Raw genomic sequence first — 14,047 nt, 5'->3', positions numbered from 1 at the left:
AGTGCTTATACTTATAGTCTTATAAGTATATATAAGGAATATAGTCTAAGAAAAGTTCTTGGAGTGCTGAGAGGACAAGTGACTTTTCTAAGATCACATAGTCAATCTGTTTGATAGGTGAGATTAGACTTTGAGGTTAATTTTCTACCCATTGTGCTTTTCAAATATGTATGAGGAAAGTTAATGTTGGATTGTATTATTTATTACCAATATTTCCATGAGAATCCATCCTTTTTCTCATACCCCAACCTCTGAAGATCAGTCAGGCAGTTTCTGAAGGGCATAACTGAGGAAGATAACTACTTCCAGTCCCCAAGGCTCATTAGCTTGGGAGGGGAAAACATCTTTCTTCTGCTTAACCTGTAAAGAAAACCAGTTTAAGCTAAATTCTTCCTCGGGGATGAAGTGCTAGTTTTTCCTAACAGATCCCTTGCAGGAGCTGAGGAAGCTTAGCACATCTCCTCATTAAAATGTCCACCAGTCAGGACTGCCTGGTGCTTGCCAGGGGAGGTCCTGATGATGCACTCTCAGGTTAATCAGAAGGAAGACACACCTAGGTATAAATTACTATTCTGCTTTGGGGGGCAAATGGAAGCTAACCAATGAGATCCCTTTGTTACAGGGCTAAGTGCCCCTGCTAACAAAGATTATCTTGCTCAGAGAATTGCCTCAGTCTACCTTTTGTTAAATTTCAGCCACCACATGTAACATAGATATGCCAATGAAAAATAAATAAAAAGCAAATATATGGGCTACAATACTAATGATGTGCAAGAAAAGTAATTTTATCAATAGCAAATTTTATATCCCTACCTAATGCTTGCTATATTAAATATAAAATATTATTTATTTAATTGATCTGTATATTAAAAACATTTTCCCCAGTGCCTTTTATTTGCACATGTTATGCCCTTTTCTTGGTTCTGTTTTACAGAACCAAAATCAGAAAATGAAAACTTAGTCCATAAACTTCAGGATAAATAGAACTTAACATCCAGTAGAAATTTATGATCAGTTGCTATAAAAAACAGGACCCAATAGGCCTTCCATAGAAAAAGGCAATTTTACTTTTAAAGCGTCAGCATCCATATAATCCTATGGATTAAAAAAGTAGTTTTGGAATCATTTTGTTGTTGTTCATTTGTTTCTTTGCGACCCTGTTTGGGGTTTTCTTGAGAAAGATCATGGAGTGATTTGCCATTTCCTTCTCCTTTTTACAGATGTGGTAATTGAGGCAAACAGGGTTAAATGACTTACTCACAGCTAGTAAGCATCTGAGGCTATATTTGAACTCAGGTCTTCCTGACTTTAGGTCTGGTGCTCTGTACATTGTGCTCCCTAGAATCACTTAGACATCTCCCAAATGATTTTTGAGAAGATGGCACTAGGAACTCAAAAGCATTTTCATATGTTCTAGCATATTAAAAGATAATACATTTAAAGATGCTGCCTCATTTTTCACTTCTTTGTCCCCTCCCTTTTAAATACTGACTTTTAAGGAAGGATAAAGAATACAGGGAGTAAATTTGCTGAAGTTAACCATCTTTAAAAGCATCTCCTGATCTAAAGATTCTATGACTTTACCTTTACATTCTTCCCCAACCCCTAGATTGTAGGCATCCCTATACATTACAGAGAGGATTTCTCCCTTATTTAGACCTTGATTTTAATAGTTTAGGGGGAGTTGCAGGGTAAAAAGGCTGTTGGATCTGTAAAGAAGAGGCACAGGTGAAGTCAACAAGTCCATCAGCATCTACTACGTCCCAGCCACTGTGTTGGACTTCAAGTCCAGTCCCCAAGACTTTACTAGCTGTTTGATTGTGGGCAAGTCCCTTAAGCTCTTAGCTCCAGGTTCTTCCTTTGTGAAATGAAGATAATTTAATAGGTCACCTTTGCATAATGATTTCAGGATTGTGATGCACTTACCATGCTCCATCTCACTTGAGATGCACAATGCTCCTGTTCCTTCAGATGTATACCTATTTTGTAGATGAGGAGACTGAGGCTTAGAGTGGTGAAGTAATTTGCACATCCACAAAGCTATCTAGTGTCAGTGAGGAAACCTGAACCCTTGCCTTCCTGTCTCCAGATCCAGTGCTTTCTCCCCTCTCTCCACCCACATGTGCTTCACCATCCTTGAAGGTTTGTTTGAAGAAAGAGCTCTATAATCCTTAAAGCAGCATAGAAATGAGTATATTATTATTAATCTTCAGACCTCAGTAGCACATGCTCTACAGATCTTGTATAAAAAAACAAAAGTTGTCTCATCAAAAGCAAGCTGTTTCTCTCTACCTTGCATTTTTCCTACATATATCTATAATTCTGATATTACACAAGGGTTGCTTCCCTGCTTCCTGATTAAAGTTAGAAATTCAAAGTGACAACAGCAATTTCTTAAATTCATCCAGATCCTGCAATATTTTCAGTCTGACAGCAGTCACAGCAAATCCACCATTTAGAATTCAAACTTAGTAAGTGGGAAGTCATCTGTAAGAGCCAGAATACACAGAGCAGCAGTTGCAACAATATCCTCCTACAACACTTCAGAAAGAACATCACAAACACATTGCCAAAAGGATTAATTCTTCTAGGAGAAAAAACATGAAGAAAATGTTCATGGAATATTAATACATTGTATGATTTGGGAATTGCTTCCCTCAGGGAATTACTTTCCCTTATGGGGAAATAGAAGATCAGAGAGATGGTGAATTTCACCATTAAGGCATTAGAATTTTGATTAATCACGAGAGGTTTAACTGTTTAGAAAATAAGATGATCATAAAAGAAATGAATATTTTGCTAAAAAAGCCTAAAATACTGAAGTTAAAGTTAATGTTCTCTATTCTCCCTTCACTACCCCCTGTCTAGATCATAGGGACTGTTTGAGGAGCTTGTTTCAGATTCCAGGATCTAGCTCTAAAAAATAGAATGATTAAAAATATAGTTTTCTGGGAGCAACCAAGTGGTGCAGTGGATTGAGTTAGGCCTAGAGATGGGAGGTCTTGGACACTTCTTAGGTGTGTAATCCTGGGTAAGTCATATAATCCCCATAGCCTAGCGCTTACTACTCTTCTGCCTTGAAACCTTGAAAAAATATGGGATTGATTCGAAAACAAAAAGTAATGATTAAAAAAAATAAGTATATAGTTTTCTGTCCTCCCTTCAAACAATCTCTGAAAGATGAATTAATCAGCTTCCTCATGTTTCCATTCCTCACAATGGTTTTCTTCCCTCCCCCTAAAAAGCTTGGTATCAAAGTTGATTCCTTTTCTTCTCTTCCCTAAAACCAAGGAATCACCAAATTCGTCCTCCAATATGGCCTCTTTTAGATTATACTAAAACCTTTCAGGTTCTCCCCCTTCAATTTTACTTGTATAACAATTCTAGCTCAATCTTTCAAATGACTGCCTCTGTCCAAGAACCTGCAAGAATTTACTGTAATTCAAGAATTAAGTTCAGATTCTTAACTAAGCATTCAAAGCTTTCTTTATTTTGAAAACTCATTTTACCTGGTTTAGGTTGTCTCGATAGACACTCTACTCCTGTAAGATCAGGCTCCTTATTTTTCAGCATGAATACTATATATATTCATTACCATTCTGCTAAGCCTTTGTTAATCCTATTCCTTTCATCTAAAATGCCTTTTCACTCTTCTTGATGGTCCTAAATCTTACCCATTTTTCAAAAACCAACTACATTTCCATGTCCTCTACAAAGCTTTCTTAGAATTATCCCGCCCACACTGATTTCTCCATTCTCTGGACTTCTTTGGTGTGAACCACCCAATTTAGCACTTTTTATTTTATTTTCCTTGTATTGTTCTGTAATTCTTTCAAGCATTATAGTAATTTCTTTCAATAAAAACTCCCATTTGTGTAGTTCCACTAATCTGGTTCTGGATCTCAAGAAACAGAAATATAGTCTCACCCATCTCTAATCTAAGTATGAGATTTATGAATTGCATTCAAACCAGTTGCGGAATGCTCCCAAGGATATAGGACATACGCTTCTACCTCATCACTGTGGTGGGTACCATCTTTTTTATTGTGGGAAATGAAATGGCCTGTGAAACCTGTGTGCAGGAAATCATCCTCTGCTGGAACTGAAACACTGGATTCATTCTGTATCACCAATACAAATTTTGAGGCATTATGGTCTGTTGGGCAGCCTGATGGATATGCATTATTGAAGCCCTAGATTCAGATCTTGCTTCCTATATATGAGCACTTGGGAAAATTACTTAGCCTCTGTGGGATTTAGTTTTCTCATTGGTTAAAATTAAGATATTGGACTCAATGACTTCTATAATCCTTTCCACCTGTGAATCTATGTTCCCATGTTTCTATGATTTCCTCCTATGTATGATTTTTGTTATAGAACAATAATTTTCCATTGCTTTTGTATACCATAATTTGTTTAGCCATTGCTGAATTGATAGGAAGCAGCTAGAGGCTCAGTGAATAAAGAACTGGATTTGGAATCACAATAAGTTTTGTTGATCAGTCATTTTTAGTCATGCCTGACTCTTTGTGACTTCATTTGGGATTTTCTTGGCAAAGATACTGGAGCAGATTGCCATTTCCAATTCTAGTTCATTTTATAGATGAGGAAACTGGGGCAGAATTAAGAGATTTGCCCAGGACCATCCCACTATTAAATATCTGAGGCCAGATTTGAATTCAAGAAGATAAGTTTTCCTGATTCCTGGCTTTGACACAATATCCATTATAGTTGTCCACTTGCCCAGAGTCAAGAAGACTTGAGTTTGAATCCAGTCTCAAATTCTTAACCTGGGTAAATCATTTAGCCTTTGTTTGCCTCTGTTCCTCAACTATAAAATGGGAATAAGAAGAGCACCTTCTTTGTAGGGTTGTTGTGGGGATTAAATGAGATAATAGCTATAAAAATTCCTCATCACAGTACCTGGCACACATAGGAATTATATAAATGCTTATTCTCTTCCCTTCTGCTCATGGGCACCCACTTTATTTCTAGTTCTTTGCCACCACAAAAAGTACTGCTATATTTTGGTGCATGTGGGGGCCTCTCTTTCTGACTTTGGCCACCTTGGAGTACATGCCTAAGCACTGGGATTTCTGGGTCAAAAGGTGTGAACAATTTATTCATTTTCTTGCATAATTCTGGTTTATTTTTCAGAATGGTTGAATTAATTCAGAGCTCAAACAACAGTTTATTCATGTGACTGCTTTCTCCAAACCTCTCCAACATTAACTATTTGTCTTTTGTCATTTTTGCCAATTTTTTGGGCTTGAAGTGAAAGCTCAGAGATGTTTTAATTTGCATTTTTCTTATGAATAATCTAGCTTTCATGAGCTAAAGCAGAGTATCTTCCACCTTGGAACAAAGGATCCCACCCAGGGTAGTCCAAGGGAAGGCAAGATCTGCAAAAGATTTGGTTTAATTAAAGCATTAAGAAAGGGAAAAATTTTTTTTAAAGTATCATAAAAACCATTTATAATGGATGCTGATAACATCTAAAATATTATTAGTTCATGTTTAGTGCTTCACAAAGTACCTTTTTACAGTGATCTGGTAGGGTAGGTTATGCTCATATAATTATAAGGTGAATACACACTCCTTTTAGAGTGAAGGATGTCTCATTTTTTCACATTTGTTCTCAATCTTAGAATAGTGTCTGGCACCTCATAAACACTTAACTCACTCTTCATTATAGACTGATTGAATTATTCCCATTTTACAGATATAATATTATTATCTACATTTTATAGGGCAGGTAGGTGCTAAAGAACATAAAATTCGGAGCCAGGAGAAGGGAAGACTTATCCTGAGTTCAAAACTGACCTCAGACATTCCTACCTGGGTGACCCAGGGCAATTTACATAACCCTGTTTGCCTCAGTTTCCTTAAATCACTGTTCCCAAGAAAACCCTAAATGGGTTCATAAAGAGTTGGACATGACTGAATAACAACAAAATCCACATTTTACAGGTGAGTTTCAGATATATATATAATAGATAATCTTAAAGGCAACATTTCTAAAACAGGAGTCATGATCTTCCCTCCTCCCTCTACCAAATTTATATAACCATAACAATAATGCTAGCTAGCATATGTATAGCTCTTCAAGGTTTGTAAGGCACTTTATAAATATTATTTCAGCTTTTCCTCCCGCAAACCCCTGGGAGATAGGTGTTATTATTGCCCTCATTTTACAAATGATAAAACAGATGCAGAGAAAGGTTAAGTGACTTGCCCAGGTTATATTTAATATGAGTATGTCTGTTATTTGTTTATTTTCCTATCCATTCATTCAACAGACATTTATTAAATGACTATAATTCACTAGAAGACATCCAAAGATAAATAAGACACAGTCTTTGACGTCAAGGAGTTTATAATCTATGAGTCTTAGAAATTAATTTAAACTAAATAATGTTGCATGGCTTTGGGCAACTGAATTTAATTTTCTAGGCCTAACTTTCACTCTTTGTATGAGGAGTTGAGATTAGATACTTTCTACTTCTAAAATTGTCCACTTCTAAAGTTCCAATTTGAATCTATTAGTTGACACTTCAACAGGATCTGGGAAACTCTTTCTTGATTCCTTGGAGCCTTCCATGACACTCTGTTGTCTTTTAATTTCTCAGTTCATTGGACCTTTAAGTATTTCCTTTATGTTGTTGTTCAGTCATTCAGTTACGCCCAAATCTTTGTGTCCCAATGGATCATAGTATGCCAATTTGGTCCATGGGGTTTTTCTTGACAAAGATACTGGATTAGTTTACCATTTCCTTCTCCACTGGATTAAGGGAAACAGAAGTTAATTGGCTTTCCCAGGATCACACAACTAGTAAATGTCTGAGGACAGATTTGAACTTAGGCCTTCCTTACTCCAGATCCAGTGTTCTATCCATTGAGCCACCTAGCTACTTCCAGATACATTTACTTTTCTACTTGACATACTTGTCTGGAATGTCAGGGCCTTCACTCATCTCTCAGAACCCTTGACATTGATTTTTCATTCCTTCCTACTTCTATGTGTAAATGCTTTTACTCTAGTGTGGCTTTGACACACAGAATCTTATATGTTCTTTTGGATTGTCTTGGTTCTTCCAAAATATAGTTTTGATCTATGTCTAGAATGGCTGCTTCATCCTATTTATTGGCTTCAAGTGGAAGTGAGATTTGGAAAAGAAATAAGCAGAATGAAGTCAATCTCCAATTTGGAAGATCCATTTTTGCCCTCTTTTCAATTGGAGGATCAGGAATCCTGTAGAATTACATATAAAAGTGTGTTAATTTATTTGTTGTAAAATATATTAATTTATTAACAGATTTGACTCTTGCATTTAATACTCTAGCCTGTTTACTTAATAGTCCTCAAAATAAGCACACATGCCCCATTCATGGAAGTGCCTATTTTAAGTCAGAAAATGATGCATTTTTATTGATTCCATTTCTAATAGATGATATGATGTAATGTACATTTTCAAAAATTTGCCTAGCATGGCTTTATGAGCACAAGAGTATTTTGTCAGTCTTGTTAGAAAATGATAATTATGGGAGCATTTCCACTTATAAACAAAGTAGGTGGTTGGGTAAGCAGCTTCAGTAAAAATGAGGGCATCCAGGTTCAATCTGGAGGCTGACAAGTTCTAGTAACCCTCATTAAAAAGTAATGTGAGTTCCGGGTTAAGATGGCAGCAGAGTAAAAAGCAGCGCTTAACCTCTCCTGACTGAAACATACAGGACTTCTCAAGGGGGCATAAAAACAAATCCAGATGAATGGAGGGACCCCACAACAGGGTGCGGCGTGGAAGGTACGTGGAATCAGGGCATTTCCATGCTATAAAGGGGTGAAACAGCTCTCACTAAATGGCTGGCTGAGCAACCACCCCTCCCTTCCCCCATCCCCCCCCACACCACCGTCAGCGTCGAAGCCAGGTCAAAAGAAATAGAGCAAGTTTGGGGCACCCATTGAGTCATTGGCAGCTCCAGGGCCTGTTCCTGAGAGCAGCAAGATTTAGGACCCCAAAAAGCTGAGGAATGCACATGGACTCTGAGCGCGGACACAGAGCGCAGGCACGGGTGGAGACGCGGGTGGAGGCAGACACAGGCGGGAGTAAAGGCTCAGAAACCCTGAGTGGGGAACCAGCACAGACGGGTATAAGACTGTGGAAGCAGCGCCCTGAGACTTGTAAAGGAGCCTCCTGCATGGGATCAAGCAAGAGGGTCCACCAGGGGGCTTGACCTTGGAAAAAACCAGACCTCAGACCTCAGGAGCCAAAAGACCACAGACAGACCCTGAGCGCGAGGATAAAGCTGAGAAGCTGCTGGGTTAACAATGGCTACCCAGATCCAAGAAGTCCAGAAGAAAGAGAGAAAGATTAACAACAAGAAGAAGAAATCTTTAACACTCAACAACTTTTACACAGAGAGAAAATCCAGACTACCGAGCAATCAGAAGAGGAGAAAAAACAAGCAATCACATCTGAACCATCCCAAGATAATCAAAACTGGTCACAAGCTCTTGAAATGTTCAACTGAGATGATGAGAAAGTTGGAAAAGATTTGGTCAGAGAAATGGGAAGAAGCTCAAAAGGAAATCAGGCAAGAAAATAACAGTTTAAAAGGCAAAATCTCACAATTGGAAAGTGAGGCAAGTCAACTGAAGACCAGAAATGACAAGATTGAAAAGGAAAACCAAAAGATTATAGCCGAAAACCAGTCCTTAAAGGCTAGAATTGATCAATTAGAAGCTAATGATCTCTCAAGACAACAAGAACAAATAAAACAAAGCCAAAAGGCTGAAAAAATAGAAGGAAACATGAAATATCTCAATGAGAAAGTGACAGACCAAGAAAACTGGTCTAGAAGAGACAATTTGAGAATCATCGGTCTCCCTGAAAAGGGAGAAATTAATAGAAATTTGGACTCCATACTAAAAGAAATTATTCAGCAAAATTGCCCTGAAGTCCTACAACAAGAGGGCAATATAGACATTGAAAGGATCCATAGATCACCGTCGACATTCGATCCAGATAAGAAAACGCCCAGAAATATAATTGCCAAATTCAAGAGCTTCCAAGTAAAAGAAAAAATCTTACAAGAAGCCAGAAAGAGACAATTCAAATATCAAGGAGCACCAATCAGGATCACACAGGATCTGGCAGCCTCCACACTAAAAGACCACAAAGCTTGGAATATGATATTAAAAAAGGCAAGAGAGCTGGGCCTGCAACCATGGATCAACTACCCATCAAAATTGACTATATACTTCCAGGGGCATTCAACAAAATTGAAGATTTCCAAGTATTTGCACAGAAAAGACCAGGGCTAAATGTTGGAAAGTTTGATATCCAACCACAAAAATCGAGAGAAACATGAAAAGGTAAATAAGAAACAGAGGGGAAAGAAAGAAAACTCATAACTTAAATTTGCCTTTTTAAGGGCCTCAGTAAGATCTAATTATCTGTATTCCTATGTGTAGAAATGCTATGTATAATTCTCTGAAGTGAACTCTATTCACTATTAAGTATTCACTATTATAGTGGTTGGAAGAATGATTTATGGGGAGAGGGTGGAGTGCTAAATGGTCTAAGATGATATGGGGGGTGGGAAAGAGGAGGGTGAATGGAGGGGGACACCAGGAGAAACTTGAGAGAATAAGAAAAATAGGATAATCTATTATACAAAAAGAGGGCATGGGATGGGGAGGGGACAAATACTATTATAAGAAGGAGAGTAAGAGAGCAACAAGAGGTAATTTTTAAACCTTACTCTCAGTGTAATCAACTTGGAGAGGGAAGAGTAGCTATACTAACCATTGGGATATAAAACTCTATCTAATCCTACTGAGAAAGTCAGAATTGATAAACCAAGGGGAGCAGGGGAGAGGGGAGGTCAAAAAAGGGAGGGGAGAAGAAGGGGGAGGGAATTTATTAGGCCTTCAAAACAAAAAGACGGGAATAACAAGGGAGGGGGTAGAAAGGGAAGTCAATCAAGGGAGGGGATAAGGGATACCAGCTTAATAGCAAACCACTGGTTTAAAAGGAAATAGTTTAAGAAGAAGGGGTAGGAATAGGGGAGAATACAAAAATGTCAGCGAATACACAGCTGATAATTATAACTCTGAATGTGAATGGGATGAACTCTCACATAAAACGGAAGCAAATAGTAGAGTGGATTAGAAACCAAAATCCCACCATATGTTGTCTACAAGAAACACATACGAGGTGGGTGGACATACACAAGTTTAAGGTTCAGGGCTTGAACAAAATCTTTTGGGTGTCAAATGAGAAAAAGAAGGCAGGAGTGGCTATTATGATTTCTGACAAAACCAAAGTAAAAATAGATATGATTAAAAAAGACAGGGAAGGTCATTACATCCTGATTAAAGGCAGTATAAACAATGAGGAAATAACACTGCTCAATATGTATGCACCAAGTGGCATAGCACCCAAATTCAGAAAGGAGAAACTGGCAGAGCTCAAGAAGGAAATAGATAGTAAAACCATACTAGTGGGAGATCTAAATATTCCTCTGTCAGATCTAGATAAATCAAACCGAAAAATAAATAAGAAAGAGGTAAGAGAGGTGAATGAAGTCCTAGAAAAATTAGATCTAATTGATATGTGGAGAAAAATAAATAGGGACAGAAAGGAATACACCTTCTTCTCAGCTGCACATGGCACATTCACAAAGATTGACCATGTTATAGGGCATAGAATCATTGCAAACAAATGCAAAAGAGCAGAAATAATAAATGTAACCTTCTCAGATCATAATGCAATAAAAATAATAGTTAGTAAGGGCACCTGGACAGGCAAATCAAAAACTAATTGGAAATTAAATAATATGATTCTTCAAAACCAATTTGTCAAAGAAGAAATCATAGAAGCAATCAACAATTTTATTGAAGATAATGACAATGATGAGACATCCTACCAAACTCTGTGGGATGCAGCCAAGGCAGTACTCAGGAGGAAATTTATATCCTTGAGTGCATATATTAACAAATTAAGGAGGGCAGAGATTAATGAATTGGGCATGCAACTCAAAAAATTAGAAAGCGAGCAAATTAAAAATCCCCAGATAAAAATTAAATTAGAAATACTAAAAATCAAGGGAGAAATCAATAAAATCGAAAGTAAAAGAACTATTGAATTAATAAATAAGACTAGAAGCTGGTACTTTGAAAAAACAGATAAAATAGACAAAGTACTGGTCAATCTAATAAAAAAAGGAAAGAAGAAAACTAAATTGACAGTATCAAAGATGAAAAGGGAGACCTCACCTCTAATGAAGGGGAAATGAAGGCAATCATTAAAAACTATTTTGCCCAATTATATGGCAATAAATATAACAATTTAGGAGATATGGACGAATATTTACAAAAATATAAACTGCCTAGATTGACAGCAGAAGAAATAGAATACCTAAATAATCCCATATCAGAAAAAGAAATTGAACAAGCCATCAAAGAACTCCCCAAGAAAAAATTGCCAGGGCCTGATGGATTCACAAGTGAATTCTATCAGACATTCAAAGAGCAACTAATCCCAATACTATACAAATTATTTGATATGATAAGCAAAGAAGGAGTCCTACCACATTTCTTTTATGACACAAATATGGTACTGATTCCAAAGCCAGGGAGATCAAAAACAGAGAAAGAAAACTACAGACCAATCTCCCTAATGAACATAGATGCAAAAATCTTAAATAGAATACTAGCAAAGAGACCCCAGCAAGTAATTAAGAAGATCATCCACCATGATCAGGTGGGATTTATACCAGGAGTGCAAGATTGGTTCAACATTAGGAAAACCATCCACATAATCGACCATATCAACAGTCTAACAAACAAAAATCACATGATTATCTCAATAGATGCTGAAAAAGCCTTTGACAAAATACAGCATCCATTCCTACTGAAAACACTGCAAAGTATAGGAATAGAAGGACCTTTCCTAAAAATAATAAACAGTATATACCTAAAACCATCAACAAGCATTATATGCAATGGAGATAAATTAGAAGCCTTCCCAATAAGATCAGGTGTGAAACAAGGATGTCCATTATCACCTCTATTATTCGACATAGTACTAGAAACACTAGCAGTAGCAATTAGAGAAGAAAAAGGAATCAAAGGTATCAAAATAGGCAATGAAGAGACCAAGCTATCACTCTTTGCAGATGATATGATGGTATACTTAAAAAATCCTAGAGAATCAACTAAGAAGCTTGTAGAAATAATCAACAACTTTAGCAAAGTTGCAGGATACAAAATAAATGCACATAAATCATCAGCATTTCTATACATTTCCAACACATTAGAGCAGCAAGAGGTAGAAAGAGAAACAGCATTTAAAATTACCCTAGACAATATAAAATACTTGGGAATCTATGTACCAAAACAAACACAGAAATTATACGAAAACAACTACAAAACATTTTCCAAACAAATAAAACTGGATCTAAACAACTGGAAAGCCACTGGTTGCTCATGGGTAGGATGAGCTAACATAATAAAAATGACCATCCTACCCAAATTAATTTACCTATTTAGTGCCATACCTATCAAACTACCAAAAAACTTCTTTACTGAATTAGAAAAAACTATAACAAATTTCATTTGGAATAACAAAAGATCAAGAATATCAAGGGAAATAATGAAAAAAAATGTGAAGGAAGGGGGCCTAGCAGTACCAGATATTAAACTATACTATAAAGCAGCAGTCATCAAAACAATATGGTACTGGCTAAGAGACAGAGGGGAAGATCAGTGGAATAGACTTGGGGTAAATGACATCAGCAAGACAGTGTATGATAAACCCAAAGAGCCCAACTTTTGGAACATGAATCCACTATTTGACAAAAACTGCTGGGAAATTTGGAAAACAATATGGGAGAGATTAGGTTTAGATCAACATCTCACACCCTACACCAAGATAAATTCAGAATGGGTGAATGACTTGAATAGAAAGAGGGAAACTATAAATAAGTTAAGTGAACACAGAATAGTATACTTATCAGATCTCTGGGAAAGGAAAGAATTTAAAACCAAGCAAGAGTTAGAGAAAATTACAAAATGTAAATTAAATGGTTTTGATTATATTAAACTAAAAAGCTTTTGTACAAACAAAAACAACGTAGTCAATATCAGAAGGGAAACAACAAATTGGGAAAAAATCTTTATAACAAAAAACTCTGACATGGGTCTAATTACTGAAATATACAAGGAGTTAAATCAATTGTATAAAAAATCAAGCCATTCCCCAATTGATAAATGGGCAAGAGACATGAATAGGCAATTTTCAGGTAAAGAAATCAAAAGTATCAATAAGCACCTGAGAAAGTGCTCTAAAACTCTAATAATTAGAGAAATGCAAATCAAAACAACTCTGAGGTATCATCTCACACCTAGCAGATTGGCTAAAATGAAAGAAGGGGAGAGTAATGAATGCTGGAGGGGATGTGGCAAAATTGGGACATTGATGCATTGCTGTTGGAGTTGTGAACTGATCCAGCCATTCTGGCTGGCAATTTGGAACTATGCTCAAAGGGCTATAAAAGAATGCCTGCCCTTTGATCCAGCCATACCATTGCTGGGTTTGTACCCCAAAGAGATAATAGATAAACAGACTTGTACGAAAATATTTATAGCTGCGCTTTTTGTGGTGGCAAAAAACTGGAAAAGGAGGGGATGTCCTTCAACTGGGGAATGGCTGAACAAATTGTGGTATATGCTGGTGATGGAATACTATTGTGCCAAAAGGAATAATAAACTGGAGAAGTTCCAGGTGAACTGGAGAGACCTCCAGGAACTGATGCAGAGTGAGAAGAGCAGAGCCAGAAGAACATTGTACACAGAGACTGATATACTGTGGTAATATCGAATGTAATGGACCTCTGTACCAGCAGCAATACAGTGACCCAGGACAGCTCTGAGGGATTTATGGTAAAGATGCTACCCACATTCAGAGGAAGAACTGCAGGAGAGGAAACATATAAAAAAAAAAACAGCTGATTGAACGCATGTGTTGGGGTGGACATGATTGGG

This window comes from Gracilinanus agilis, chromosome 1 (genome assembly GCF_016433145.1).
Source record: "Gracilinanus agilis isolate LMUSP501 chromosome 1, AgileGrace, whole genome shotgun sequence".
NCBI classification, from domain to species: Eukaryota; Metazoa; Chordata; class Mammalia; order Didelphimorphia; family Didelphidae; genus Gracilinanus; species Gracilinanus agilis.
Note: the sequence above shows the minus strand (reverse complement) of the source record.